Raw genomic sequence first — 23,879 nt, forward strand, 5'->3', positions numbered from 1 at the left:
GGTCCTGCACCAGTGTCCTGGGGCCAGCGCTGGTGGGGCGCAGAGTGGAGTGGCAGGAGCATAGGGCGTGGTTTGGCAGTGGTCCATGGATCTAGGCTGGGCTGCCAGTAGAGAGAGAGGGGAGCTAGCTGATGGCTTGGCAGCTTTGGGTCGGCTGCAGTGCACCTTGGTCTCCCGCTCCTTCCTGCCATGCGAGGTGGAGCAGCCCTTGTGACATCCCTCAGGGCCACTGGCATGGTTGTGGCAGTCATGGGGCTTGGCAGCAGCAGCCATGAGGAGGAGGAGGTGGCGGTGGCTCGGCTGCTGTCACCTTCTCCTTGTCACCGTGCTAGTGGCAATGCTTGTGGTGCTGCTTGTGGGAGTGGCCACTGCTGCCACAGTGCTCCTGATACTCCTGGCTGTCGCACTCTGCTTCCCCACATGAGGGCCACCACCAGCCCTGCACCCACTCCTGCAGCCACCACTACTGCAGCTGCTGTTGCTGTTATTCCTGGCCACCACGGGTGCCTTGGCCTGATGCAGGGATGGCGCTGAGTGCAAGCAGCCGCAGGGCAAGTGTGCTCAGGCTCGAGGCAGGGGCACAGCAGCAACAGGGGCAGCCCAGGCTCATTGCTCAGTGGCAGCTGCCAAAGCAATGCAGCCAGGTATGGTAGGAGCACTGAGATGGCAGTGGCCATTCCTGCGATTAGCACCATGGGTGTGGCGACAAGGAGAAGGGAGCAGTGGTTGAACCTACTTTGTTCTTCTCCTCCACCACAGCTGCCACGAACATGCTGGTGGCCCCAAGGTGTGCTGCAAGGGCTGCTCTGCCTCACTGTTGTGGTGGCAGGCTGCCACTGCCATGCCTCTGCTGCAAGCCTGAGCACCACTTGCCCTGCAGCCGCTTGCGCTAAGTGCCATCCCCACAGCAGATGGGTTGCACCCGTGGCAGCCATGGCAAGTGCGAAGACAAGGAGGAGGAGGTGGCAGCCAAGCCCACCTCATCCTCCTCCTGGCCCCATGACTGCTTGTGCCATTGCAAAATGTCTGCATGAAGAAAAAAACTTTAAATTAGTAGGTCTGGAAAAGAAAATTTGGGCTCAGCTAGTTCTTATGCCTTTGGTAACACAAAATAAATTACATAATTCTATGCATATCTTTGTTATTTATGACATTGACTTGAATACTTTAAATTTAGACAGTCTATGACTGCCTTTTATAAACCATCTTATTGTTCTACTATGCACCATTTGACTGGTATGTTTCCTGCAGCACTAAGGAACTGCAATGCAAGGGGCCTTATTGCATTGCAACTTCATGTCATTGGAGGTCCATCCCTGAAGAATTTATTGTACAGCCCTAGTCTATTCCCAGTCTAGTCTATTTAGAAGTCTATTCTCATCCCACGTCATACATAGGGTGAAATTTTTCTGCATCAAATCTGGAATAATGGTTCTTAAATTTACTGAAAAAACTACACATTTAGATGTAGTGTCTAGAAGCCCTAATTAAACAAACTCAGGCTGGAAAGAAGCTGCACATTTTTTACTTTAAGGGTAATCAGCCACTGGATCTGAAAGATGCAAAGATAATTAAACAAAATAAAGGGCAAACTTTATTTTTGTAACAGACTGCAACAACTATCAAGGGATATCTCTGCTCAGTGTGGTCAATAAGGTGCTTGCAAGGGTCCTTCTGAAAACTCCAAGTCCTTGCTGAGAAATTCTTGAGAGTCACTGTGGATTCAGAGTTGGAAGCTCCATCATCTGGCACGTGCCCTCCCTGACAGGGCTGTCCCCACTGCTGATGGTGGCATTAGTGGGAACTCGCCAGCTTCTCTGCCACGGCTGGCATCAGCAGTTGCTCACCAGCTCCACCTCTGCTGCTGCCACTGGCATCTGCAAATGCTTGCCAACTCTGGCCCCCACCACCAGTGGCTTCTGCAGGTGCCCCCCCAAGACTCAGGAGGCACCAGTTGCCCATGTTCCACAACTGACATGTCCTTCACACTGTGTTTGTTGCAAGAAAAAAGCCATAAAAAAACCAGAACCTCTCTATGGAGCATTCGTCAACCTACAAAAGGTCTTTGATACGGTTAGCAGGAATGGCATTTACAAGACCCTCTTGAAAACTGGCTGTCCACAAAATGCACTCTTCCTATTTAAGGAGTTCTATGAGGGAATGAAGGCAGCCATCCAGTATGAAAATGAAACATCATCTGAGTTTAGCACTGATACTGACATGAAGTAAAGCTGTGTTTTAGAATCTGCCAACTTTGGCATCTTCTTCTCCATTCTTCTTATGTATGCTTTTGTAAGTGATCAATCTTGTGTACTAATTGAGTCAAGTCTGGACAGCAATTTGTTCAACATCAGATGATTTCAGAGCAAAGGGCATGTTACCCAGGTCACTGTTCAAGGTCTGCTCTTTGCAGATGACTCTGCATTTGTTTCTGACTCACCTGATGAATTGCAGATCATGATGAACAAGTTCTCTGATGCATGGATAAATTTTGGCAGGGCAATCAATATTAAGAAAACAGTTGTCATGTCATAGGGCACTAACATCCCACCCAAAATTTATGTTAATAATGAAGCTCTGGACAGTGTAGGCCACTTCTGCTATCTCGGCTCAGCTCTTACCAGCTCAGTTAGCCTTGACAGAGAACTTGACGTGAGAATTGGCAAAGCTGCGTCACCTTTGGCAAAAATACCTCAAAAATACCTTGTGTCTGGAACAACAAATGATTAACCCTGAACACAAAGGCGTCCATATATCAGGCTTGTGTCCTCAGTACTCTCCTGTATGACTGTGAAAGCTGGGATGGAGTCTATTTATATTATGATCACTTCCAATCAGAAATCAGGGTCCCTTTTACTAGGCAGTACAAATGTATATATAAATATCATGGCCGATGATCCCTGCCCCTCAGAGGTTGGACTGTTCCAATGAATCAAGAATATAAGGGCATAATCCCAGATCGCACTCCAATAAAACAATAAAAAAAAAGTCTTTGACTTGGTTAGGAACAGAATCAAACCATAATCATTTTGAAATTCTCTATGCAAGATTGATGCATTTGCTAAAGGAGTGGGGCAGCAAATCTGGTTCTGCTGTCTGTTATACAATAGTTTCAATGCATAGGAACAGGTCATGACATTTTGACTTTGAAGACAACCTTGTGCTCAAATGGAATTATTATGAAAGCTCCATTTAAAAGAATGGGAACTTAGCTTAAAATATTTTTTAGCACTGACAGAAACTTGTTTACCTGATAATCTCGAGTCATAATTGATCAAGAACTGCTGCTACATATTTCCTTGTTGGTAGGGGTACTGTGTTAATCATTGAACTTTTGTATTTGTAAGCATTATTGCTGATCTTGCATTCTTACTATACACATATGTGGGAGTTATTACTATAGTTTGCCAGGTAGTTACTTGTTATAGTTTCTTAGCACACACTTATATATTGCTTTTCTTTTATCTATTTCATTATCATCTGTTCATCATAAGTAATATGTGCTTTTATTTATTGATTCATTGACATATTTTATCCAGTGGCTAAATCTGCCTTTGAGAGCATTTCTCCTAAAGAAACACTGTTTATTTCCTAAGGGGTATTTGCTTAAAGAAGGCTACCATATTAAAATCTTACAAGAGTAAGATTTTTGTCAAGAACCCCAAGATCTAACTTATTTGAAAATCTTTTAGCATGTTCTAGTAGGTCAAATAAAATAGACTAAAATTAATCATCTTTTCTATTACAATGTTGCCTATGGTAACAATGTAATTATAAAGACACCCAAGTAACATCACATGTACAAATACTGACTTCTCTCAAATAATAAATAGCTATCTTTACAGTTTTTCTACCACATAGTCTATTGAAATCATTTTTATATGCAGCATATAGCAATAAGAACATTTGAACTTACATAAGAGAGGATGTTATCTGCTTTTAGAATAAAAATTAGCATTCAAACAAAAATTGCACTAATATATATTTTTAAATTTCATGCATTTTTATCTAAACCAAATACATTTGAAAAATAAAGAGTAAAAATTAAACTTGTTTTATTTTAATCATGAGATCTTATACTGTTTAAATATTAAACAAAAGCCTCTCAAACATATATTTTAATTCTACTTTGAAGCATCTGTTCATTTTAGAGAATTCACCACAATAAATTGCATTTAAATTGATATGCCAGGAAACCAAGGAAGAATCAATTTATGCTCATTTTATTTAAAATTGTTAAAATGTCCAAAAATAAATCAATTGCTGTACGTACATACTTTAAATGTCAGCAAATGTGAAATGCAATGAATTTTTGATAACATTAGGAAAGTCAGCATTTATACATTAGCTGTATTAGAGCAGCATCCACTAGATACAGAGTTAATAAATCTGTCAGCATTTTCATTAGAAACACAGATTTTCAAATGCCATTTAAGGTCTGTCTGATTAATGTAATTTTCTTTTTAACAATTTTGAAATCAATCATTTTAATTTATGGATTTGCAAAAAAAGTTAAAATTTTGATGTGCACTTACATTTCTGTAGCTGAAGCAAAATTGTTACTTTTTAAGGGTGAACATTTGTTGACACATAGCCGATGATATAGACTAATTATCTTTGACAGCTGAAGAATACACAAAGTTGATCAACTATAGTGTGTATATATATAAATTTGGTATCATGGACAAATAATTTACAATTCATTTAATAAGGATAAGTCTCATCAACACCTACCTACTTCTTCCCCTTTCAAATCCATTCAAATTATGTCAACTAGGATCAATTTCCTTACCCACTCTTCTCGCATCCACTCCACTATCACTGGCTTCCCCATTTTCAGGTTCATCCAGGTAAAGATTTTTGTCCTCTTCTTTAAAGAAATAATATCTTCCATAATGATCTGATTCTGTAAGTAATTGATTTACTTTTCTATGCATAAGTTTCCACTCAAATACCTAATTGTCCAGTTCTTTCACAAGTATTTTCATACTTTTTTTTCCAAACTACCCCACCATGTTTGTACCAGCCTCTTATATATGAATTGCTACCTCTGAGCTAAGTATGAAAGACCACCACTTTATAATTTTTACAAATCTCTGGAATGCTTCTGATAAATGATAATGATCAAAGGCTAAGGAGGACTGGCAACAGTTTCTTTCCATTGACAAGTTTACAGTCTGGCCCCGTTCAGGGTAAAATAAGAGTTTTGTGTCATTGGAAATGCTTCCAAATATTAAAAAGCTGTAAAAAAATAAAAACTAATTATTGCATTCAGTTAACCCCTTCTCCCACCTTTCCCTCCCCTCCACCGCTAACCTCTTTACAAGACTCTTATTTCATCACACAAGGAAAGTTCAAGAACTCTGGAACAAGGAAGAAGATAAATTCAAATGTCAAGCTCTTCTATAGAATATTTGGCCCCCATCTGATGCCAAGGAATATTGTTTGAAAATGTTCAAAGACCAAACTGCCAAAACTGCTAAGAAGGAAAAAGATGAACTTCTAGTTAACTGGGTTACAAATCACATGGACTTCTATGTGACTGTTACTGTCAATTACACATGAAATCAATTACACATGAAAACTAATTGATGTATGATTTTCCATCATCAAGACTTGTTTCTAATTACAAATTGGGAGTCTCATTCCTCATGAAGTAGTGTAGCACCAAGAATTGCCAAAAGCTTGAAAAAATGAAAAGAAACTGATTAATATATTTATGGCACTTAATGTTAGCAGAGTCCATTAGATCATCTACTCTGACCTGAATATCACAAGCCAATTAATTTCACTAAGTATTGAGCCAAATAACTTCTGTCTGTTTGAAGCGTATCTTCAAGATTGACATTCAGTTATCGAGGTAGAGAATCCACCAATTACTTTGGTAACTTGTTCTGTGGTTACCCACCATCAATGTTAAAAAAAAAAAAAATGTCTAGCTTGTGAATGTGGAAGGCATCAGGTTCCAGTAGTTCATTCTTTCTTTTTATATCCTTTCCCTGATAGATTAAAAAAATCTTTTAGTACCTGGTATTTTTCTCCTGGTGAATTGCATATGCAATGTAAACAAATCACTTCTCAGTTTTGTTTCTATTAAAGCAGAAGTCTATCATTTCAAGGTGTTTTCTCTGGCACCAGTTTAACTTGGCAGCTGTTTCCCCCACACTCTCCAATTTTTCAATACTTTTTTCAGAATGTTGATGCTACAACTACTAGACAATCCAACAGTCAGAAAAAAATTATCTTTCTACCTATCTTCATTACTTCCACAAAGAATCACCTTGGCTTCTTATTTTGACATAACATCACATTGGGATCTCATGTTAAGCTGCTTGTTCTGATCTCTGAATATTTGTCAGAGGCTTTGCTTTCCAGGGTATCATCCTTGCTTCTGTAGGTATGGCCTGCATATCTTACTCCTAGATAAAACCCATCTCATTTGGCTGTATTAAAATACGTATTGGTTGAATCATCCCAGCTTACAAAATGATTCAGATTCATAGATAATAATTTGCATCCCAGATGAACACAAGCTACCTTCTAGCCAGATATCTTGGCAGTGTCACCCCAGCAACTGCTATGTGAACAAGAGAAAGAACAGGTGAGAATTAAATAGGATGCCCATGGTAGGCAGCTTCCCTCAATCAAAGGGCCTTCTCAGCCAATTCTTAGTCCATTCCTCTAGTTGCTTATTCCAAACGGCAAGCATAACCAGCTTGAACTTCAGCTACCAAACCTTATTCAGTCTTCACTCTCATCAAGAATCTAGAGGAACTGCTTAATGACAAAGAACAGCAGATTAAATGTAGACAAGCTGTGTCTTGTTAGCAACTGAAAAGCACCATGTCACATTTTTCCTCAGTAGTGCTACTATTTATAGGCTGAGCAGAAGGGTAGAAAAAGATGAAACCTGTGGTAAATGCAGTACCTATAAAGTACAAAGTACCTTTGTACCACTAGAATATAGAAGCATTTTCCTAATTTCCTTGATGTACTCCAGCAAGCTTCTGTGATCAGCTGTAATAAAAGGCAGCTAATAGACTGAAGTAGTCAGCAAAGATACTCAGTCATCCTCTATAAAAAGAAAACAAATTATGGACCCTGCCAAACGTTACAAGTACGGTGTTATTAACATCTTAATGTAATGTCTGCCATTCAGACTCAGGGCAGTTCAGGTCTTTGCCAACAGTATGTCAGTACCAGCTCTGGATGGCCTGGTCTCAAACCAGGCCCTGGACTGTTCAGGGCTGGTGTCAACAATTGTTTTCACTGCCTTTAGACAGCTTGGGGTCCTAGTGACTGGGTTGGGGATGGTTCTGGGTCCTGTCCTGGAACCTGTGGTTCTATCCTGGTACTCAGTTGAGTGTTGGGACTGGGCATAAGGCAGCCCCAGGCTCTGAACAAAACACCCTGCCACATCCACAGAATTGGGCTGGGGGCAGCCATGCAGTGGCATGATTGGGGTCTTAGGAATTTTATGCCTCATCCCAAACTTTGCACACTGTGGCATGCACATCTTGAATGGCAGGATGCATGCTTTTTAGGATGGAGCATACAATTTCTTAGCTCCTACTTACGCCATTATTTTAGTCCACACTGAAGTACCTTCATGCCCCAGCTAGCCATGTCAGCATTTACTGCTGCACTAAAAAAAACCTCTGCAGCAGGGTAGTATTTGTATTTACAGGTACATTAGTTTCCTGCGCCCTAATAAGAGTACACATATAGATGCTGACATATTTACTGTGGAGCTAATTAGTCAGCTCCACAGTAAATGTCTCATGTAGATGCACCCTTTGAGTAATGTATCCTCTGGGACTATATAGGGACCCATTTATGGCACTGTCCAAGAACCACAAACACTCAACATACTTACAGGCAGAACACTCCTGAGAGGCCAGGAATAATCCCATTTTGCAAGTAGGGAAAGATATATATTGAACTATAAAAGACATCTGCTGTTTGTACGTTTTATCCAATAACTCTTTAATGAAAAATGCACAAGTAGTTCCAGTTACACAGACCAGAACAAGAACTTCTTCCTTTCAAATAAGTGTTCTCTTCACTGGGCTACAGAGCTAGATTCTCCCTTACTTATTGGATAAATCAGGGCAGACAAATCCATAATACCCTATAGTTTAGAGCAGGAATTGGCAACATTTTGGAATAGGGGGTTGCCTTAACAGAACTTGGCTGCAAGCATGGGCTGCTTCCAATCTGTCTCACACACTGCTCCTCCCGGCAGAGGTGCCACCAGACTGACATGCAGGCAAAGCCCCATGCTCGTGAAATACTGTTAAAGTACCACAGAAGCCCCTGGCTCTGCAACCCTGATAAAATGGTTTTGGAGGCTGGATCTGTCCCTACAGGCTTTAGGTTGACAACCACTAGCTTAGAGGCTAGGTTCAAATCTCTCTTCCAGATAAGATGGAGGATGGATATATGAACACGAGTCTCCCACATTCTAAATGGCTGTTTTAACTAGTAGTCTATTACGCATAAGTGGTCTCCACATTTCCTACTGGCTGCATTTTATGTGGAGACTGATCCAAAATTAATGTCTTTGCAGTACCTCCTGGATTGGCCCCTGCAGACAAGGTAGGCTGAGGAATGGCTATTTGGAAAATGTTAGCTGGTCCTAGCACCATTAGAACTTGGGTGTTTCTGTGTATGATGAACAGCAAAGTTTAGGTGTGTTGGTCATTTAACAGAAACTTAGGCAATTTTAGAACTTTTAAGGTTAGTATACAAGGGTGCCTGTACATGAGCACAGAGGCTATTTCAACACACTGTAATTACTGGATTAATCAAGTCTGCTGGAACATGGCAATTATGCACTCCAGCCACCTCTCACATCTCATGTATCAGCATCTCTGCACTTCAAAATGGTGGTAGGGGTACTTGAATTAAAACTCATTGAGTGAGCTTTAGTTCAAGTGCCCCCACAGCCATTTTGAAGTGTGGGAATGCTGATACATGAGATGCTGTGGTGCATTAATTAGAGCGGCTCTTGGAGCCATTCTAATTTCATAGATTTCATAGACATTAGGGCTGGAAGGGACCTCGGGAGATCATTGAGTCCAGCCCCCTACACAAAGGGCAGGAAGTCAGCTGGGGTCATAGGATCCCAGCAAGATAAGCATCCAATGTACTCTTGAAGGTGTTCAATGTAGGTGCTTGAACCACCTCCGCTGGCAGACTGTTCCAGACCTTGGGGGCTCGGACAGTAAAGAAATTCTTCCTTATGTCCAGCCTGAAACGGTCTTGCAGGAGTTTGTGACCGTTCGACCTCGTCATCCCTTGGAGCGCTCTGGTGAACAGACGTTCCTGGGGGCTCCTCCCCCCCCCCCCAATGAATACATGTAGAAGTGCCCCAAATGAGTAGTGATTTGGGGGATCTAAATGTTGTGTTAAGTGGTGGTTAGGTGTGTACATAATGTTGTGGGTCTAGTCGAGGGGTGCAGACAGCAGTTACAATTGTTACATAATCAGCCCCTCGAAACTGCTCTACAGTCATGCCCTGACAAAAGGACATGGCTGCAGAGTGTTTTAAAAGTCACCAATAATACAACAAATTAACCCTCATTATATGATGGTTCTGATAAAGGTGCTCCAGAGCAGAGTGCCTTCATTACACTTCTGTCTGCTTGGGTGGTTGGACTGATGAAGCTCAATCCTGCCCCTGGTGCTGTCTCCATGATTGGAATGGGGGGTGTCCCAGACGGGCCTTCTCCAGCTGCTTCTAGGAGTTCTGCTTTCCTGGAGGTTGGCTCCACCCCTTCTGGACCAGTTCATCGCCGGGGTAGTTCTTCCTCCCGTGCCGCCAACCCCACTCTCGTCTGCCATGACTTGGTGTTCCCCAGTGGGCAGGGCTAGTTCATGGGTCCCTTGGTGGCCCAGGGCCTGGCCCGCCAGTTGCTTACGGGGCTCTGCCACCCCTACACCCCGTCCTCATGCCACCTGTGGTGCTCTGCCTCCTCGTGCCCACCCAGCATTGTTCCCACCAGCTTCTAATGCAGTTCCCATCCTCGGGCCCCAAATACCAGTAGGGTATGACTGAGGTCATGCACCTTCATGCAAGCCTATATAGGGGCCTCAGCTGTAACCCCTATAGGCACCTCACCACAAGCCCTCCACCCCGTGCACTTCTGTGCCTCATGCCCCACTTGGGGACTCTAGCATCCCTGCTATTCCTAGCTGACCCTCCGCCAGATCCCTGACCAAGGATCCCTATGAGCAGGGAGCGGGGTTCCCCTCTGTTGCTCACTAATTGCCCGCTCGGGCCCCTCAATTGAAGTCCGAAGATCACGGTGGTGATCCCACCCTGATCACCCTCTGGCCGGGTGGTCCTCAGTTCTTCACCCCCTCTTCAGCGTAGCCCGCGCCCACTGTCTCAGCACTTACTTCGGGGTCCTTTGATTCTTCCTGAGTGGCCCCGGTCTTTCTTCACTTACCCGGTCCATCACTTCTAGGTCAACCCTCCGGTGTCCCAGTTGTCGTGCCTCTCTCCTCAGCCACTGCACCCTCCATCATGCTGGCTCCCCATTGACTTGTCCACGGAGCCTGCGCCATCGCTGGAGCTGACTACAGCCTGGCCTCCAGGCTATCCCCTCCTCCGAAGCAGTGGTTGCCATTTTTAAATCTGCTGGCTGGCATCTGACACCGATGTCAGCTCCTGGCCGGAGCTGTACAAAGAGGCGGCTAACAAGCCACGTGGGTTTTCCCTCCAGTTCCGTGTCTCTCCTGTCTTGGGCTGCAGGTAAGTGTCCCTTATTTTCCGAGCCCCTGGGACAGGGGGGAAGAAGAAGAGGGAGCTTGGGCTGGGTTTTGCCCAGCTTGCACTAAGGGGTGGGAATGGATGGGAGACCCTTGCCTCAAGGAGCTCCAATCCACCCACTTCCACTCCAGCTCAGGCTGGGCAAATCCTAGACTGAGCTTTCTCCACTCCCTTCTTCTCCCTTGCCCATTGTACAAACCACACCAGACCTGGGAGCAGGGCTAAGGGAGGGAAGATGCAGACTTGCATCTCCTCAGCTGGATCAGCTCCAAAGTGGAGCTCAATTCTCCCACCCTCCCAAGTCAACAGTAAACATCTGTTGGGTTGGGAGACTTGGTCTAACTCATAGCACTTTCTGTGAAGTGCTATGAGTTAGACCAGGCAGCTGCATGTCTGTCAACACCCTAAGTGACTTTCCCCAGGTCAAGAGAAAGTGCATGACAGAACAAGGAATTGGCTCTGGTCTCCCAAGGTGCGTCTACCACTCTCACTAGTGGACCTCAACCTTCTTATTTTTATTTGTATAGCATAAAACCTACATAACTTCTAAAGGGCAATCCTTTTATTGATGATTGTAAGTAGATGAATATGTAGGGCTAGTGGTTGTTAGAAGAAAGTCTCTACTGTAATGAGGCTTTACTGTTAGAAAATAAAAAGCTAGGATTCCAAACTAGCCTAGGGATTAACACAACACCTCATTCGATGAATGACAGAAAGGCTTTATTTACTACAAGTATTCAAAGTCAAATGACCCCAAACCAAAGTAAAGTCCAGTAATAAGGTGATGATTTCTCACCAAACAGGTGACAAGAGAGATGGTTTGTTTCTTAAAGCTTCTCAAGATAGCTGTGTGGAGCAGCAGTTTGTGTCAGAGAGATGTCTCACTCTTGAAGAGCACAATGTTAGCTATTTCATTGCTTTTTAATACCGTTAGTCTAGCATGTTCAAATCTTTCTTTTAGCTGTATAAATTAAGAGAGAGAGAGTGTCTCAATCAGTAACTGACAGGAAAATCCTGTTAATCAAACTACTCATTATTGGTTATCAGAGCATTCCAATCTGAGTGAATGACCTTCCTGAGGACAAGAGGTTATCCAGTTTTACTACCTTTGGAACATATCAGGAACAAGATATCAAGAAACAACCAGGAAAAACACAAAGTTCTGGGGAATGTCCTTGAGACAAAAATCAAGTGAACCACTAGCCAAAATGGAAATAAATCAGAAGGAGACATCCATCACATATGGAGAATGGCTCTTCCTGTACATAACATGAGTTAATTACAAGATAAATATTTACCATATTAATTAATCAAGGATATACATTTCACATGGTTACATACCAGATAACTAGCAGCCTACTTAAAATCATCATGAATATAGTAAGATAAGCTGGAAGAGATACCTCATCATTTATTCTTAGATGGCCTAGCCATAAACTTACATCCTCTTGCACAATGCAGTTAGCATCAGTATTTTGTATTTTAACTTTTGTGATTAGGCCGCAACTTAGCATGAGTTTCAGAGTTACCACCTACCCCCATTATTGAAAATGAGAGGGAGCCAGGGAGCAGGTGGCTAGCTCTATCCTCCTGGAAGGACTAATAGTGGCAGAGACTGCCACCCTAGGTGCAGCCAATAATGTGCAGCTGACAACTGACAGGTCTAGGGTGGAAGTGGTGGATCAGGTGATCCAGGGATGGGGTTAGGATGCCTTGGGGGCCAAATGGGACACAGTCTGAGCCACTAAGGGGGAAGGAATCCAGACTATGCAGAGCTTCAAGGATGTCTGTGCATCACCAGGCAGTAGAGATGAATATTTTGGCCATATATTTAGCTTATTGTTGAAAATGTTTGATTGGAAGTCTATGTGCATACTTTTGTTGTATTTAAGTTTGTACTGGAGGACTGGCTTCTGGCTGTAATGGAGGGGAAGGCCACCAAGAGGGTGCCTGGGACACTCTAGGTTCTAAACCCTTCCAAAAGAGTCAGGCAGCATAAGTGGACTAAGGCCGAGATGGTCAAGGCCCAACTGTGAGCCCAAGAGGCTTGGAGACCTCAGGCAGTACCTGGGGAGAGCATTGCTATCAACTGAGGACTGTAGTATGTAGCAAAAGAGTCTAAGGGGTCAAGCCCAGAGCCTGTGAGGACAAGGATAGAGCTGGGGCCTGGGAGCCTACAGTCTTGGGACTGTGCACTTCAGGTAGAGGGGCCTAGACAGAGTAACATGGGTCAGGGTCAGGGGACTGAAACCCAAACAAGGGCTGAAGACCTCAAGCAAGACCCCTGACCTCTGGGGGAATCCGAGTCCAGGAATAACATCAAGATGTGACAGGAAAGATGCCAGGATGGACCCCTGAGTGGTTAGAGTGGGAAGGAGAAGGGAAGGGTCCCTCCCCCTCTGAGCTTGGACAGGCTACATTTACATATTTGATATTCAAGATAATGAGAGAGAAAAATAAAACACAGATATGCCATTTTTATAGTCAGTTTTCAGAGCATAGCACCCTTTAAAAAACTAGGCACAAAATTTAAGAAAAATCATGCCCATCCAATGCAAAGCAGGTTCAGCTAAGCAATGTATGTGAAGAGTCATCAGCATAGTATCATAAACGTAACTTCAACCTTTCTGTCATTTGCTTGGTTTTATTTCTTCTCCCTCTGGCACTTGTACTTCTGAAAAGTTAAAACACATGAGCCTACTGTTCATATTATAACAAAACACATTGCATTCCATTTCAGAATGTCCTATTTTCTGGAAAAGATCTAATCAGCATTTTTCTTACAGACCAGAGGAATTAACCCGGATGCCAAACATCCTATCTGAATTTTTGTGGTAAGCATTAGAGACAGCATCCTTAGAAAGAAGACAAATTCTCATAGGATATATGTCCTATTTTTAAAGGAAAAAGCCTGGTTTTCAGCTAATGTAAATCAGCTTGACCCATTGACTTGAAAATCTATAAAAAAAAACAAAAACAAAAACAGCTGAGAGTCTAAACCATACATTCTGTTCAGAGAGAAGCATGCAAGCAGAATTTTGTGAAAATTCAAGTGAGGTTTTAATCAAACAGCATTTTGATGCTATTTTACTGAAAAAATAAAACTTCACTTTCAGCTGCATTCTGTTTCATAATGGAGAAGAAAAAGGTAACTTTAAAACAGTGAAAAAATAGGCAGCTAAGGCAATATAAATGAGCATATGGAATGTAACTTACTATGGAATGGGATAAACATTTCTTCATTCATAATGGCATGTATTACCTACACCAATTCCAAGTGACAATTTACCAACAAATTTCCATGCATGTATAGAATATATAAGAAGATGGCAAAAATCATATGATTTCCTTGCTGGGAAAAAAGCCATGCTGTTGGATCTGCTTACTTGTATATATTTCCATGGATAATTCGTTCCTAATATGGAGGTGGAAAATTGAAGTGAGTCTGTATAGAATAATACTTTTACCATGCATTTTCAGCTACATCTTGGCTATACAGGTCCTTTTTAAATCAATTTTCTATCCTTTGATTGTGCGTGTGCATGAGAGAGAGAGTGAGAGATCAGCCAAAATGTATGTAGATAGAGACAAAGGATGGTTCAGTGGTTGGGATGTTATAGTTGGAAAATCTAGATTATGTTTCCTGTTTTGTCGTAATTTTTTTTTATCATAAACAAACAGGGCGCAGATATACAAAAAGGACTTAGTATAAGCTGTGTCTAATCCCAAAGTAGAGTAAATAGTCTTGAGTCAGGTGGCTATATAAAATGCATGGAGAAAGGCGGCCATGTCTATACTTTTTATGACTGCTGCTGAGAGAGAATCCCTGCCCAATGCCCATGTGTTCCCTCTACTTTGTGGACACTCAGGCCACAAAAAAAGATGGCCCTTGATGGCTTGCCAAAACTCAGTAAGCAGCCCTCCACCTGAAATAATTGCCCGCCCCTGCTCTAAGCACAAAGCTACAGGATATTTAGGTGTAGGGTTGGGGAACATTCTCAGTCCTTCTTGTTGAAGCTGTTCCACTCTGTAGAAAAGAAATGAAGATTTTTAGTCCAGAGATCATTAACCTCTCGTTTAGATGTTAGAGTCCACACCTGAGACATGGGAGGTCTGGATATTAGTCCCTATTCCAAGGACTTCCAGCATATTTTATCTAATGTGTGTTATAAAAATTGGAAACCCTGGTGTCACGGAGTCACAGAGGTGCTCCGTGATTGTGAGGGTGATTGGCAGAGCTGTCAATCACCCAGGCAGCTCAGGTGCCGGGTTGCCAGGACAACCAGGTGGTCACATGGTCGGAAGGGGGCAGGGCCCGGCCTTTATAAACAGCTTAGGCCGGAGCCTGACACACAGTTCCCTTCTGGCTGCCGCAGGAGCAGGAGCTCTGCGGCTGAGCTGAGTGGCCTGAGTTAGTGCTTGCAGCCTTACCCCACTAACAGGCCGCGATGATGCAGGGAACAAGATCGCCCTGACTGGAGGTAGGATGGAAAGCCCTGGTGGGGCTTGGAGTTGTTAGGCGGGTGGAGCCTCTGTTTATGTTTCAGCCAGAGGGCTGGAGTTTAAGTTGCAGTTTACACCGGAGGACCGGGTGAGGCTGTAGGGGAGCGAGGAGGCCTCAGGGGAGCTCCCCAACAGCTTGGGGGTTCCCAGTGCCCAGTCGAGGCACAGTGCCAGGGGCACTAGTGTCGGTGCTGCTGGGCATTATATTGCGCCAGGGAGGCGCAGTGTGCAGGGTTATAGACCCCAGCCCATAAGGGCGCAAGAGGCGCGGAGTCAGCCCTAGAGAGGGCAAGGCCCCGGAGCGGGGCAGAGACAGGGCGCGGGGCGCGTGGCGTGTCGGCCCCAGAGTGGGGAAGCCCAAAGGGGCGAAGCGCAGGGAGTGCGGTAGAGGCCCCTGAGGGGCGAGGCCCCAGAGAGGGGCTGAATAGCCAGGCCTAGCTAGCCACCCAAGGGCGCCGAGACTAGGGCGGCGATAGAGCCGGCCCAAGGGCGCCGAGACTAGGGTGGCGATAGAGCTAAGGCTAGGGCGGCGAGAGCTGCCGGCCCAAGGGCGCCGAGACTAGGGCGGTGATAGCGCCGGCCCAAGGGCACCGAGACTAGGGTGGCGATAGAGCTAAGGCTGGCGTAGTGAGAGCAGCCGAGCTAACCACCCGAGGGCGCCGAGACTAGGACGGCGATAGAGCCGGCCCGAGGGCGCCGAGACTAAGGTGGTGATAGAGCCCAGGCTAGAACCCGGCCCGAGGGCGCCGAGACTAGGGCGGCGGGAGTGAGCCGGCCCGAGGGCGCCGAGACTAGGGCGGCGGGAGTGAGCCGGCCCGAGGGCGCCGAGACTAGGGCGGCGGGAGTGAGCCGGCCCGAGGGCGCCGAGACTAGGGCGGTGATAGAGCCGAGATTCGGGCAGAGGGAGCGTGCCAGCCCAAGGGCGCCGAGGCTAGGGCGGCGAGAGCGCTCCAGACTTAAGACAGAGCCGGCGATTAGCCAGGCGCCGGCTAGGACCCGGCCCAGGGGGCGCCGGTAGTGAGCGGCGCTGGCGAGCCGACCCAGGAGGCGCCAGCAAGTAGCTGGGCGCCAGCGTGACAGGCCCAGGGCGCGGGGAATGGGCGAGAGATTGGGGCCCGACCCAAGGAGGCGCCAGGTGGGCGAAGAGCCCCGGTGCCCGGGAGTGAGAATAAGGGTACCCGAGGGGCGGGGGACCATACAAGCGTCCCCCAGAACAGCTGCGAGGCTTGGGGCGTGCTGAGGGGGAGGCTTGGAGGCACGCGTTGCCCTTAAGGCAGGACGCTTATAGATACCCCGTCTGGAATAGGGACGAACAACAAGACCGTCCATTAGGGAAACTGGCAGCCTCCACATTATATATTTTACCATCAAAGTCGTGGCGGGCGAGGTTCTGAGGGTGCTACATCACCCTAACGTGACGGTAGGCGGTGCTAGGGAGCTCACGGCCGCCCCTAGCCGCCACTCCCTCACACCTGGTTTTCAGGCAGCTCTAGGTATAAAGTGAAAAAAAAAATCTGACATAGAGAAATTGGGAGCCGTATAAATGCTATGGCCATCCTAATGTTGCACATACAAAAGCAAGGATTTCTGTGGGTGATATGTTTTACTGGATCAACTGCATGGTTGGGATAGACAAATGTTGCTTATGGAGCATGATGAAAAATCTTTTGAAACCTTGGCAACTTCCCAATGGTTCAGAGGAGCTGTAGATTCTAAGAAAAGAAAAAGAAGGAGAGTTTGGATGGTATGAAGAAGAAAACTGAAGAGAAATGTAAATGCGACTCCTATTTTTTCTCAGTTTAACTAATATCAAATTTAATCAGACTTTTTTTTTATTTTAGAAATCATCACCACCTTTTTACTGGAGGGCTGTAATTTCTGCAAAAATTATTTTTTCCAACTCAGTAATTACTAATACCTGAAATCATTTGAAGACTATTCAATCTTTTTCTTGTAATTTAAGAGCTTCTTCAAGGAAAATAAAATTGCATAACTTGTTTGGCTGCGTAGGGTGAACAGTCATATGTAGAGGCTGCAGAGCTTCATTAACTCTGAACTAAAGATCCTGATAGCAGGTAAGTAAACACATTAAACATCATGTACCCTCTCAGCTATTGATATTTTTTATAAGACGAAAATGAAAAGAACGCCTTACTTAACTAATATTTCAAAGTAATGTCAATGTAAGATTTCTCTTGGCCAATTTTGTGTTGATTTTTTTACAAGAGTACTTAAGACTATATTTAAATAGTCTCACTGAATAAATAAATAAAACTTATAAATTAAGCCATGGCACCTAAATCAACACTTTCCCCTAAAACGGGTTCCTTGTCAAGTTTTCAGAAAAATGAAAAGCAGACTAGGCTGCAATACTGCTGAAAGGGTTACAGTAGACTATAAGCCAAATGTGAGCTAAAAGTGTTCTCTTGTTACAAAAAAGCAACAGTATATTAGGTTGCATTAACAGGAATGTAATTTGCAAAACAAAAGGAAGTGATTCTTCCATTGTATTCAGCACGAGGTAGGGCTTCATCAGGAGTGCCGTGTTCAGTTTTGGGCTCCATACTTTAAGTAAGATTGGACTCCTTCCAAACTCTCCATGTGCTGAGCAAAAAAGATGATCAGGGGCCTGAGAGGCCATCCTTATGAGGAAAGGTGGAAAGCATAGGGTTATTTAGTCTGGAGAAGAGAAGACTTGGTGTGGGGAAGGGGATGGAATTTGAAAATGCTCTTCAAATACTTGCAGGGTGATTACAAAGAGGATGGAAATGGGCTTTTCTCTTTGACTGTAGGAAACAGACCTAGGAGCAATGGCCTCAAGCTTCAGCAGCAGAAATTTAAGTTGAAGATTAGGAGGAAGTTACTTAAGTACCTTGCTGAATCAATCATAATAAACTTCAGTAGGCTCATTAAAAGATTGAGATTGGTTATAAATTTTGCCAAAATATGCAAAACTGTCCAATAGTTAATGAGAAATCCTCCTGTTGAAGATGTTCCCTCTTATAATATTTCATCTTGTCAGGAGGTTAAACATGTCATAAATGTAGCACAGCTTGCATTTTCAGACTGTTCAAAACAACAGTGACTCAAGCCTCATATCTCCAAAAGTAGAGCAGTACAGAGTTGAGAAAGCAGTAGTAGCCTCTCAGATTAACTCCAAATGAATGACATATTTACTGTAGTTATGCAAATTGTTCTGGGCTTTTCCTGGGGCCATGCTACTGGCAGGTTTTGTTCTGCTAGCTTTTTAAGTAAGCTGTGAAGTTTGCGTTCAAAATATTCCTTGTTCTGGTACACTTTCATTCATTTGTCAGATTTCTTTTTTTCTTGCCTGAAAACCTTTTATTTCCTGAATACAATATTTCTTGACAATATTAAAATTTTCGTTGGGAAAGGAAAGGGACACATTCACATAAGATTGAAACCTTAAATACTATATGACTATGTACTGAGGCATGAAAAATCTTAGTTGAGATTTTTTTCCACCCTTTGATTGCTTCTCTGGCAGATCTTTTGGAATGGGTCTTTTAAAATGCATAAGTACTACAGAACAGTCTCTTCTTATGCTATTTCAGGCCTAAAAAGAGGTAAATATTACAGGTCTCACGGAAACACATTAACAAAATTTTCCTATTCATAATACCTACCCAATTCTGTAGATCAAGGAGGTTCAATAAACTGCAGCTGGCCCATTATTAATTAACAAGAGTTGAAAGGGCAAGAGACAAAATCGGCATTTGTGTCATGGTCATGGTTTAAGTTAGACTGGCCTATCGAACTTTTGTACCAGATCCCCTCCCGACTCAAGTTAGGTCCCAGTTGACAAGCATCCCAGCCATATTGCAGTCCATTGGCTACAAATGACGAACTCCCAGGATCCTTAAAATTCTTATTTATTAGGCGGAATGTGCAAAATTAATAGAGTAAAAAAAATCAATCAAACCTTCAAATTATGAGGGGTACTGTCTCTTAAATACACATACATGTGTAGCAGCTGCAATAGAGCACCGGTGTCAGGTATACCTGTTCTATGTGTTGGAGTCTGCCATTGATGGCCAGTGGTGTTTTCTCCAAGTGGTGTTGTTTCCAGGAGGAGGTTGCCAGCTGGTTCTTCTGGCTAGATGGGTAGAGTGCTGGTCAGGTCAAGAGAACACCACTGAGGGTCACTCTTCATTGCCTCTTATCCTCCTCTGGCAGACTTCTGTGCTCCCCCCAGTTTTCAGACTTGCCCAATCCAGGGGTCCCTGACTCTTGTGAGAAGTCTCCTGGGCGGTTGTCAGGGGACAGCTGTCAGCCCCTGGGGTCATGTCCATTGGTACATGCAGTCCCGAGTGTCCATTGGTGATTTTGATTAATTTAGGTTTTGGCATTGTCCAGGCTCTAAAAGTGGCTGATTGGGAGTTATTCAGTCCCAATAGCCGGTCTCCAGTGCTGATTAACTCAAACCGAGGCTTCTGTTCCTTTACCAATGAAGTTTTAGGGAGTTCTGGGTTCTGTATTAATCCTTTCCTCTAATTACTCTACGATTTCCTAGGTGTTAATCCTTGCTTGTTAACTCATTATTGTAACTAGCTACTGGCTAAGCAATCAGTCACTCACTCGCATTCATACAGAGATCAGTGCGATACGTAGAGACGGTATTTCAATTCCCACCCGTTCTACTATTTTTACAGGTTGCAACTTACTTCTAAAAGAAAAAACATTTGTTACAAGGTTGAAAGCATAAAATCTAAAATATGAAAGGTGAAATGCCATGGCACATACAATGGATAGAATACCAAATACAGTAAGGGGAAAAATACAAATGCACAATACTATACTATATCTATGTAAGCCCTTATCAAATGTGATTTCATGAAGCATTGATTTTATAGAATCCCTAAATAATTACATATCCGTATAGTGAAAAGAAAGAAGAGAAGGGAGAAAGGAAGAAAAGGCAGAAAAAAGAGATATACCCCAAGGAGGAGCTGGCAGTGCTGGGAAGAAGCCTTTGCTGTGTGGAGTAGGGGCTTTATTGTATTGGGGCAGGCAAAAAGGGGGCCTCTTGTTACAAGTCTACCCACAGCCCCACCTTGGATGCAGTGGTGCTGGAACTCAGCTCATGCTTGACTGCTCTGAGCTGTCAGCCAAAGGCAGGTGTGGGGTGGGATGGGAGTGGCTTTAGCTCAGTATTTTTGTATCTTTATACTATGTCCCTAAGCAGTGAGGTGCACTCCACAGAACACAGGATTGGGCCCCTCAGAGATCTGGGAAACGGCAGGTGCTGCTATTCCTGCAATCGTACCAGGAACCTGCTACAGCCATCCACAGTTTGCCAGAGGTCCAAGGGCCTGATCCTTCCTTCTGTGAAAACTCTTGTCCCCACTGCATGGTGCAAAGTTCCAGGCACCGACTGCCAGGGGAGAGGGGAGAAGTATGGTCTGGCTTCAGTCCTGCTCCCTGTGGCTGTGCCAGCTCATGCCGGACCAGTGCCAGGCATGGCCAAGCAAGGTTGTCTTGCCTGTGGCTGACTGCTGGGAGGTGGGGAAAGGGTGCTCAGCCATACTTGGCAGCCAATCAGGGGTGGCCTGGCCTCAGGAGCCTGCTGGGAGGCATGACGGCTTACCCCCAACCTGCTGGCTTTACCCAGTGAAGGCAGCCTATATGCCCCCACCACCAAAGGGCGAACGTGTGTTCTGTTCACTCCTGACCTAACCTAGGACACTTAGAGTAAAGCACGAAAATTAAATTGCTTCTTCCTCAGGTTTTTTGAATGTCTGTACCTGGCCTAAGAGGCAATCCTATAACTTTTTGGTACAATGACTCTTGCGTAAACAGGGTGAAAAGCATCTGGTTATATGCTTTATTAGCTGTGGATGCCCTTAGCTCTATAAACATTACAGTTGTATTCTTAGTTATACATGGTGGCAATGAGTTCTGTAGCTTAATTGCCCCCTGTATAATTAAAAGTATATCATATCTGTTTGCCTTTCAATTTTATAGGATGTCAGCTTGATCTTACACTCTGGGAAAAGGTGTCCAGTTGACTTATATACCCTTCATTATTTTATATAGCCTGACCCTGTCTCTTCTTATTTCATTGCCTCTTAAAACTAGTAACTTCCAGGCTTTCAGTCTGTTTCATAGTTTTTCAGTCTTTCTAAGTCTCCAATCATTTTCACTGCCCATGTTTTGATGATTTCTGTGTCTGCTTTCCTTTCTTAGATGACTAGTATTATCAGTCAAAGGATATATGGTATTATAATTCTTCCTACTCTTTATATGGTTCTGTCTGCCTTCTGACTATTGCAGCAGCTGAACAGCTGCTGTCACTGAATTGTCCTCCATGGGGTTTCAATATTTCTCCTGAATGTTTACTGTTAAATTGGACCCCATCAATGTGTTTGAGTAGGTGAAATGACTGCTTGTAGCATACGTTATTTTGCACTTGTGGACAAATTAGCTTATATCTATCATGTAGAACTTTCTTTTTTAGTCAGTAGCAATTACAACTTCTTGTCCCCATGTTTTTACTTGAGAATATGAAGTGAATTTTAAGAAAGGTCAATTTATATCAAGAGTAGCTATTTCTAAGGGCAAAAATATAGGTTTGGGCATGTTGTATCTGTCCTGGATATTAGCAGGTACCCAAAGCTATTCCGAAGGGCAACCACCAGAAGCAGGCATGGCTTGATATAAGCTCATTTGACTCCACAAAGAATCACTGGACACATCTACACATGCCTCTACAGTGACATTGTTACTGTGCCATCATTTAGTATTTCCGAGAGGAAGTACTAAATGTCAGTGCAATAATAGCCTGTACTGCGCTGTGCTGTTCCAGCAGTGCACAGTTATTTTTAGCCACTACATTGCTGTAGCAATACACCATACAAAAGGAGTGCATTGCAGCAGTGAGGTAGCAGTGGCATCATGGTTTTTGCCTGTGGATTCTATGTCACTGTAGCTCATTGCTATGGTGACATCGCATCACACGTGAGCTAATGCCCCACCTCAATCTGTTGGCATATAGTTTTAAACATGCAGAGAAAATTTCAGGCATCTGATTTCCATTGCTTACATATCAGGGATGTTGTTAATGCCCTTTTAGAAAGAAGTGTATTTAGTTTAGATTTCAATTATGTAATTTGCCTTTGAACACTGAACCATAAATGTATGGTTCCATAACATATATTAATATGTAGATAGATTTACATATTACTGTGTGTTATGGAGAGAACGTTTTCATATTAGTGAGCATGTAAGACCTATAGAAAAAAAATTGTTTTTCTTTTTTTGTCTAAGTTTTGAGCCCAACTTATAAATATAACAAGTAATTATATCTTCTAATTCTAATAGTTGGCTAAAACCTGGTACTAATAATTGCTTTTTAAAATATGTAGCCTTTTAGCATAATTTCTATGTAGCTGTTTTACATTTTTGTGGAACACTGTTAATTATCTGGCTTTTTCATTGTAGAGAATTTTTCTTAAGAATGGAATCCGCATACTTGGAGAAAACAAAGATCTAAATCTGGTTTGTCTGTTTTTTTTTTAGTTATATAACACAAGCTAGTAAGGTGCACATTGAATAAATCTGTAGAGAAAATTCAATTTCTGGTTTCTTGGCCAAAATGAATGGGAAAGGAGGATGGATACACAGCAACATTCTTATTTTCTCAGGGGAATGATATATTGTTTGGGATTGATTAATTATTTTCATTTGTAGGTTACATTCCATTTAAAAACAATGAAATATTAGTCATTTTAAAATAAAAAATGTTTCAGAATAAAAACAATCAAAGCATTTCATTTTAACATTTGTTAAAAAGCCTTTTTCCAGTTTTGGTTGAAAAATATTCACTGGATCCAAAGTGAATTCACCAAGTTTTCATGGACTCAGTGCTGTAATTTTACTGAATAAATTTAATAAACTCAAGTGATTGCATTCCAACATAGAAACATCTACCTGTTTTTAAGTGTGTTCACCAGCATGATAATGATCATGACAGTAGTACTTTTCCTATGCAAGTTTAAGATTAGCTCAATATCTATAAATCTTGTGGAATAAGGGTCAAAGTGCTCAGCAAGATTGAGCTTTGTAATAAAAAACATTTAACACACAAGGAAAAGAGACAGTGCGGGTATTGCGGAAAACTGATCTCTAGCAAAAGGATTGGTAGTGGCACACAGCCCACATATTCTTGTGAATCTGATGTAAACAAAGCATAGTATATAGAATATTGTAAGTACGTCCATTTTCTTAATCAAATTAAATACAGAGCGTAGCTTCACAGGAGAAATTGCAAGGATTGTCTTCACATGTATCTCTCTAGCCAAATATCCAAACTGTGCTATATGTTTGAAACACGAAAAATAAAAAAAGGCTCAAGTAACACGCTCAGCATGACAATAAGAACGTTGAGAATATGCTTTCCTTTTCTTAAAGTCAGGAAAGTGCTTTCAGATATCTCAAATTATATTATTCTTTACATAGTAGAACTCTACAAAAGTACAATTGGATTATTCTTGCAGTATTTTTAGGGTCATCAACATGCCACAGAATTTTAAATTGTCCAATCCGTGTTAACAGTAAGTCAGTCTCCAGATTTTGGCTA

This window comes from Crocodylus siamensis, chromosome 3 (genome assembly GCF_052110815.1).
Source record: "Crocodylus siamensis isolate JL-2025a chromosome 3, ASM5211081v1, whole genome shotgun sequence".
NCBI classification, from domain to species: Eukaryota; Metazoa; Chordata; order Crocodylia; family Crocodylidae; genus Crocodylus; species Crocodylus siamensis.